The sequence below is a fragment of the Littorina saxatilis genome, linkage group LG2 (assembly GCF_037325665.1).
Source record: "Littorina saxatilis isolate snail1 linkage group LG2, US_GU_Lsax_2.0, whole genome shotgun sequence".
Taxonomy (NCBI): Eukaryota; Metazoa; Mollusca; class Gastropoda; order Littorinimorpha; family Littorinidae; genus Littorina; species Littorina saxatilis.
In genome coordinates this window covers 21,148,427-21,157,045 of record NC_090246.1, presented here as the reverse complement: position 1 = coordinate 21,157,045, position 8,619 = coordinate 21,148,427, and the positions used below count along the sequence as shown (strand labels likewise).

Below are 8,619 nucleotides of genomic sequence, written 5' to 3'. Positions count from 1 at the left end.
ATCAATGGGAGGGTCAATGTCTCGTGAAAGTTCCAGAGTATCATTCTGATTCGGTCTTTACCATTGTTAAACTAAAGTTGTATATTTGCTTTGTCTAGTCGCGTCGTATTGGCAAGTATTCTTTTTTTATAGTGAGCCGTTTGGCAAACGTCCGCAGTTGTTATGTTAAGCATGGGAATGACCGATTAAGAATGATCAGCGGTAATCCTAAGTGGTCCTGTCATTCCATGGTTACAATCTTAAACAGCAGCAGCAACAACAACAACAACAACAACAACAACAACAACAACAACAACAACATTCTGATTTGAACAGCTTTGGAAAGAGAATGTGCTCGGTCTGATTTCGCTGCTGTCTGCAGGAAGGATGCATGTGTGTGCGCGCAGACACTGAAAAAAGACAGATACGCAGACAAACAGAGACGCACACACCGATACGCACAGACACAAAGACAAACAGACACACAGACACACAGACACATACACACACACACAAACACACACACACAAACACACACACACACACGCACGCACACACACACACACACACACGCTCATATGCTAACTGATTAAAGGATTTTTAATCGGCGAGCGGTTTTCTTCAGCAAATTCTCCCGTGTAAGGAGTTTGGGCTAGGGGAAGGGCTCCTAATATGGACCGGCTCCTAATATGGACCACCACCAACTAACGGCGCTAGAGCGCTCAAAAAAGTTTTATTCGCTGTATTCACCCTCTTTGGATAACTTGCACATGTCAAAACAGTTGCAGAAACACAAATCTCAAAACCGTTAGGCTTTTTCTCTTTTTTCACTTTTGGCAGCGTTCACTCTAAATTTGCCGCCTAAAACGGACTCGTTTCTGTCTACAGCCAAAGCTTTTATCAAACAGAAATGGCTATATATGACAGCTAAAACCGTATTTGTTACATTTTAGCAGTGTTGACCCCGAGTTTCTACTGCAAACAAAAAATAATAGCAAAATCTCAAAGTATGTGCGAGTCCCCTAATATGGACCGCCTTCAACAAATCGAAGAAAATAAAAGCTAAAGGCTATTTTCATTAATTCATTAAGAAGCTTGCTGGTAATAACCTATAACTAGCCCTCGAGATTTAAAAAAAATGCAACGAAAAGTCTTCTTTTCGTGGAAGTTGATAATTTCACTTATTTTCACTCTGTTTTTGATAAGCTTCTTTAGTTTCCTGGTGTGCTTCAAATAATGCTCTCATCAACCCTAAACAGATAAATCTAGACCATATTTTAATTAGGCTGACTTGTACACTAAGTTGTATCATGTTATTTTGGAATATAGGGGGCTTTTTACAGTGATTCGTGAAGTCCGCTTCACTGGTCCATATTAGGCGCCCAGGCTCCTAATATGGACCCTTTGTGATTTTTTCTGTATTTAATTTTTGCTGAATGTGTATCAAAGCTATTTTACTCTAATTAGGCCTAACGGTTAACCTAAGAAAGAAGGACTACCAAGCACAAAATGAAACTTCTTTGCACGAAAACAAGCTAGTTATCAGCAATAAACAAAAAGTGGTCCATATTAGGGGCCCTTCCCCTACTATTCGTCGACATATCTTATTCAGTCCTGATGGGTACGCATTTGTCAAAAAGCCGTTGGATGCATGAATTCAAATCTGTTATCTAGCGACTTAATTGTTACATTTATCAAGTTTTGACTAAATGTTTTCAGAAAGACAGACATGGAATCGAGACGAGGGTGATGGCGCAAGTATGTGTGTATGTATTTGCGTGCACAGCGATTCCTAGAAAACTACCCGTCAAATGTTTATGAAACTTCGAATGTGATCTCTTACAGAAAATATCCCCAGACATTTCTTTTCCTTTTGTTTCTCGATAAATGTCTCTTATCCGGTGGGGTTTTTGGGAGTCTTTTTTGAGAAAATTGAGGCGGCACTGTTTTAACCTCATTTTTTAACTGGTTGAAACTTTCGTAAAACAATCTTTGACTCTTTGTTTCTTACACAAAATTAGTTGAATAATGTCCTCATTAAAATTGTATGAAAAATAAAACAAGTCGCGTAAATCAAACTTAATACAGTGAATAGAATAAAACAGAACGCACTGCATTTTCTTTCACGCCAAGAACACTAAATCATAGATTGACCGAAACATTACGGTCTCGATCGGTATCAATTAAATCCAATAAACCTTCTTTCCATGCAAGAGATGTTCTCGATGTCTGAGCTTATTTTCTCTTCAAACACAAAATAGGTATATCGGGAGTTGATGCACAATGCAATCATTTACAAATCTAAACAAATACATAAATAAATGAATAAATAAATAAATAAATAAATAATAAAAACTGATACACGAATGAATGCATTAATGACTGAATGACTGACTGTATAAATAAGATTTTGTTTTAAATCAATAAATAGATAAATGACAATGGCAACCAGATGAATCATGACATTCAATCAGCTAATACACTTGTGCACATACCTCAGCCATTTTCTGCAGATACGAACGTGCACCTTCATCTTTCCAACTTCACACGGAAAGTGCGCTCTTTCTTCATTTCCTTCCTATAACGTATAACACCACTCCCAGAATTGGTGACATCATTCTGAAAAAAATCAATTCCAGAGTGTGTGTTAAAGTCCGTTTTACATTTAGTCACGTTTTGACTAAATGTTTTAACATAGAGGGGGAATCGAGACGAGGGTCGTGGTATGTGTGTGTGTGTGTGTGTGTGTGTGTGTGTGTGTGTGTGTGTGTGTGTAGACGGAGCGATTCACAGTAAACTACTGGACCGATCTTTATGAAATTTTACATGAGAGTTCCTGGGCATGATATCCCCAGACTTTTTTTCATTTTTTGGATAAATATCTTTGATGACGTCATATCCGGCTTTTTGTAAAAGTTGAGGCGGCACTGTCACATTTTTCCATAAAATTAATTGAAATTTTGGCCAAGCAATCTTCGACGAAGGCCGGACTTTGGTATTGCATTTCAGCTTGGAGGCTTAAAAATTAATTAATGACTTTGCTCATTAAAAATCTGAAAATTGTAATTACATTTTGTTTTATAAAACGATCAAAAATTACGTTCATCTTATTCTTCATCATTTTCTGATTCCAAAAACATATAAATATGTTATATTCGGATTAAAAAAAAACTCTGAAAATTAAAAATATAAAAAATTATGATTAAAATTAAATTTCCGAAATCGATTTAAAAACATTTTTTTTTTCGTCCTTACACCTTGTCCCGTTGTGCTCTCACACCGCCCTGTCCCTGCACTCGCTGCTCCAACCTCTGAATTTCGTTCCGCTGCCAGACTTGTCGATTTTACAGACGCTCCAGGGGGGGATGTCGGGTCGCTGCGGTAGGCTACCCTCGGAAGATGACACTGCACTTCTGCTGAGTCACTTCGACGGTGTTCAGTAGTGGGTCTGTCCCGAGCTAACGGACGCAGCCCACTACCTACTATGCCCCCGACAAACGACATTGACTTTAAGTCGCGGAGCCAGACTGAGTGAGCGTCCCCTCCAGAGAGCAGACCGCCACCACGTCCCTCCGTCGACCCCCCAGAACGTCACACGTTGAAGACTGACAGCAGAACTACTATTCAGGGAAGGATCGAACAGGAACACTGAGACCAAGGTCACCATGAGAGCTCCGGGCATGAAGGGCCACAAGAGCAAGGACAATTTATATTTTGGATAATTAATGAGATGAGGATGATTATGATGATGCTTTGGATTTCCAATTTGGTGTTTGAGACTACGTGACAGGGCAGCACTCTACGCTTTCTGTCATAATATATCCTGGCGTCAACCAGGCCCGAGAACTGCCGCACCTGCGGTGTTGGTCAGGTATACAGAACCTGAGCACCCTCAAAGTCGCATTCGTTAAGTGAATGACACTCAGCTGTGTGATTCCAGCCTTCCCATAGGAACCATAGCCCTTCCACTCTGGGTAGGAGCCGACCGTAGCCCAAAAAACCCACATGACCCTGATGGGATTCGAACCCACGACCTCCCGGCTCGCAGCCCGATGCGCTAACCACTGCGCTACGGGGGCCGGTATTTAAAAACAATTTCATCTTATTCCTTGTCGGTTCCTGATTCCAAAAACATATAGATATGATATGTTTGGATTAAAAACACGCTCAGAAAGTTAAAACGAAGAGAGGTACAGAAAAGCGTGCTGTGCAGCACAGCGCAACCACTACCGCGCTAAACTGGCTCGTCAATTTCACTGCCTTTTGCACGAGCGGCGGACTACGGTCATTGTGAAAAAATGCAGTGCGTTCAGTTTCATTCTGTGAGTTCCACAGCTTGACTAAATGTACTAATTTCGCCTTACGCGACTTGTTTTCTTTTGTTGGTGGCGAATATCTGAGATTGGTTCTCTTATGGTATCGTGTTACATGGGGGAAGAATCAGTTTCTTTCCTAGATAAGGTAACATTAACCGGATACTGTGGGGGTAGAATTTAAGTTTAGGGTGTTTCAAATGAAGACCTGTGCGTATGCATATAGTCTTGACGTCAAGTGAGGTAAATGACTCTGAAACACAGAGTGTACAAACATTGACATCATGATGATTTAGTGTGAAAAGCGCTGATTGTTACGTGGTAAAGTGAACACGTTTGATAAAAAAAGACTTTGCCAACTCTTGAAGTTGTGAGAGAAAACAAAAGCGTTTCACGATAATACAAGCATACAAATCAATCATCACTCAAGACACACACCATATAACTACGAACATCAATGATCCCTCTCACACAATATGTTAGTCTGACACAGGGGGATCTGTTTGTCACGCAGGGCCCTGTTCAGTTCACAAGCCAGAAACACAGTCGGTCAACTGCGGTTGAACGAGTGAAATACAGTAATTAAACACAATGGGGTTTTTAGTCATGAAGATGTCGTTGGCGTACAGGCGCCATCGTCCTGACTGGTGCACTCGCGCACCAGCCCAGTTACGCTGTGTGTGTGTGTGTGTGTGTGTGTGTGTGTGTGTGTGTGGGTGTGCGTGAGTGTGAGTGTGTGTGTGTGTGTGCGAGTGTGTGTGAGTGTGTGTGTGTGCGTGCGTGCGTGCGTGTGTGTGTGTGAGTGTGCGTGAGTGTGAGTGTGTGTGTGTGTGTGTGTGTGTGTGCGTGTGCGTGTGTGAGTGTGTGTGTGTGTGAGTGTGTGAGTGTGAGTGTGTGCGTGTTTGTGTGTGTGTGTGAGTGTGTGTGAGTGTGCGTGAGTGTGAGTGTGTGTGTGTGTGTGTGTGAGTGTGTGTGAGTGTGCGTGAGTGTGAGTGTGTGTGTGTGTGTGTGTGAGTGAGTGTGCGTGAGTGTGAGTGTGTGTGTGTGTGTGTGAGTGTGCGTGTGAGTGTGTGTGTGTGTGTGAGTGTGCGTGAGTGTGAGTGTGTGTGTGTGTGTGTGTGAGTGTGCGTGAGTGTGTGTGTGGGTGTGCGTGAGTGTGAGTGTGTGTGTGTGTGTGTGCGAGTGTGTGTGAGTGTGTGTGTGTGCGTGCGTGCGTGCGTGTGTGCGTGCGTGCTTGCGTGTACATGTGTGTGTGCGTGAATAAGTGACTGACTGACTGACTGATTGACTGACAGAGTGACTGACAGAGGGTGAGAGAGTCTTGCATACATCATGCTTTAAAACCCATCAAGTATATGATTGTGCTGTACTCATGGCTTCCTATTTTTACAATCTCTCTCCGCGTCACTGTGTATGGAGCAGGTGTTTCAAGTTTACACAAATTACCTTACGCCTCCAGAAGGCCCCAATTAAAAGACGGCATGCAATATATCCCCCACGTTATATAAAACTGAACCCAAATCAAATCAAAATGAAGTGTTGCCTTTCACTATTGTTTTGCTACAAAAGATAGAGTGTCTAAGAATAAGCTATTGGTAGTGTTTTCTAATCGAATTTGAGTTTAAAAAGTTCGCAGGGCATTCCTTGTGCTGTGATTTTGACACACCTTTTTAAAAAGCATTTAAAAATGCTCCGTAACTGTCATGATGAATTTAATGAATTGTAATCGTGGAGTGGTTTCTTATAATATATCAAACTCTTCTGTGTCAGAATCCCGTAATCCGTCATATATCTTATTCAGTGGTGGTGCCGGGTTCGTTTTCGTCGGGAGAGAAGATCGAGCCGTTGGATTCAGGAAGTCAAATGTGTAATCAGTCTGGCAATGGTGTGCGCATCTCATGCTGTACGGGACGCAGGAGATTGTGGTGCGGGTTAAAACATATTTCACTGCGTAAAAGGCGGGCGCAGTGGCGTGGTGGTAAGACATCGGTCTCCTAATCGGGAGGTCGTGAGTTCGAATCCCGGTCCCTGCCGCCTGGTGGGTTAAGAGTGGAGATTTGTTCGATCTCCCAGGTCAACTTATGTGCAGACCTGCTAGTGACGTAACCCCCTTCGTGTGTACACGCAAGCACAAGACCATTAAGTGCGCACGGAAAAGATCCTGTAATCCATGTCAGAGTTCGGTGGGTTATAGAAACACGACAATACCCAGCATGCCTCCCCCGAAATCGGCGTATGCTGCCAGAGTGGCGGTGTAAAAACGGTCATACACGTAAAAATCCACTCGTGCCAAAAACATGAGTGAACGTGTGAGTCTAAGCCCATGAACGAAGAAGAAGCAGAAGACTGCGTAAAAAGAAAGACTGACAAAGTCCAATGGAGCATATGCACCGTTCCGAAAGACTACCCATGCAACACAGCATTTGGAATTTGCATAATTGAACATTTTAAAGAATAATTCGAATGCATCTCTCATGCGTGGTTTCATCATTTCATTTCATTTTTTTTAAACCGAACCATGTACTTCTTCTTCTTCGTTCATGGACTAAAACTCCAACGTACACTCGCGTTTTTTGCAAGATTGGTTTTTTTACGTGTATCAACGTTTTTTACCCTGCCTTTCAGGCAGCCATACGCCGATTTCGGGGGCTGTGTTCAGGGTATTTTCGTGTTTCTGTAACCCACCGAACTCTTACATGGATTTCCGTGCGTACTTGGTCTTGTGCTTGCGTGTACACACGAAGGGGGAGAAATTAAGGCACTGTCTAGCAGGTCTGCACATAAGTTGACCTGGAAGATCGGAAAAGTCTCCACCCTTCACCCACCATGTAGTTTTTGTGACGCCCCCCCCCACCCCCCCCCCTCCCCGCTTCCGGAAAGACTTTTAACCTTTTAGATCAGATTGCAAAAACTGTGTAGCTTACTGGGCGATTTAAGAGAGGTTTTTTGGGAACAAAGTATCCCTTTAAAACAAGTCGCGTAAGGCGAAAATACAATATTTAGTCAAGTAGCTGTCGAACTCACAGAATGAAACTGAACGCAACGCAACGCAGCAAGACCGTATACTCGTAGCATCGTCACTCCACCGCCCGTGGCAAAGGCAGTGCACGTGGAATTGACAAGAAGAGCGGGGTATTCGTTGCGCTGAGAAGGATAGCACGCTTTTCTGTACCTCTCTTCGTTTTAACTTTCTGAGCGTGTTTTTAATCCAAACATATCATATCTATATATTTTTGGAATCAGGAACCGACAAGGAATAAGATGAAAGTGTTTTTAAATTGATTTCGAAAAAAAAATTTTGATAATAATTTTTATATATTTAATTTTCAGAGCTTGTTTTTAATTTGAATATAACATATTCATATGTTTTTGGAATCAGCAAATGATGGAGAATAAGATAAACGTAAATTTGGATCGTTTTATAAATTTTTATTTTTTTTTACAATTTTCAGATGTTTAATGACCAAAGTCATTAATTAATTTTTAAGCCACCAAGCTGAAATGCAATACCGAACCCCGGGCTTCGTCGAAGAGTACTTGACCAAAATTTCAACCAATTTGGTTGAAAAATGAGGGCGTGACAGTGCCGCCTCAACTTTCACGAAAAGCCGGATATGACGTCATCAAAGACATTTATCAAAAAAATGAAAAAAACGTTCGGGGATTTCATACCCAGGAACTCTCATGTCAAATTTCATAAAGATCGGTCCAGTAGTTTAGTCTGAATCGCTCTACACACACACACACACACACACACACACACACACACACACACACACACACACACACGCACAGACACACACACATACACCACACCCTCGTTTCGATTCCCCCTCGATGTTAAAATATTTAGTCAAAACTTGACTAAATATAAAAAGCGTGCACTGATCTTCGTGTCTTGCATTCCAGTCGCAGGGAATGTGAGCGCGTGGGTTTGATGCTCAAGCTTCTTGTTTGTTATGGGAGCATTTTTTGGTGATATGCATTTCAGAGGCAAACAATAAAAATACGACGTATCTAAATTAGAGAACCCTGGCAACAACAACGCAAAAATCTGCAATTCACGCTGGACAAGAAAGAAGGGTAACTCTCTTCGTCCTACGTAACATGAATCAGAAACAAAACTATCTTACCTGCAAATCTCCAGAACCTGAATTCTTGATTTGTGAATGCAGAAGAACACCTCAAGGGTTTCGGGTACTGTATGAAAGTTAGTGTCCTAGCTTCCAAAGCTTCCAGACTTGATCCTCCCACGTTCCAAATCAAAATCGCATCACAGATTTTACTTCTCAGAAGCCGACAAAGACAAATTCTGTTCCCATTACCT

General features: G+C 42.0%; 1 non-coding gene across 1 annotated transcript; it reads right to left on the bottom strand.

Moving 5' to 3' along the window:
- Window positions 1–3,985: 3,985 nt before the first annotated feature.
- Window positions 3,986–4,059, bottom strand: Trnar-gcg (transfer RNA arginine (anticodon GCG)). The gene has a single exon. It is a non-coding gene; the product is annotated as a tRNA-Arg (tRNA).
- Window positions 4,060–8,619: the final 4,560 nt, after the last annotated feature.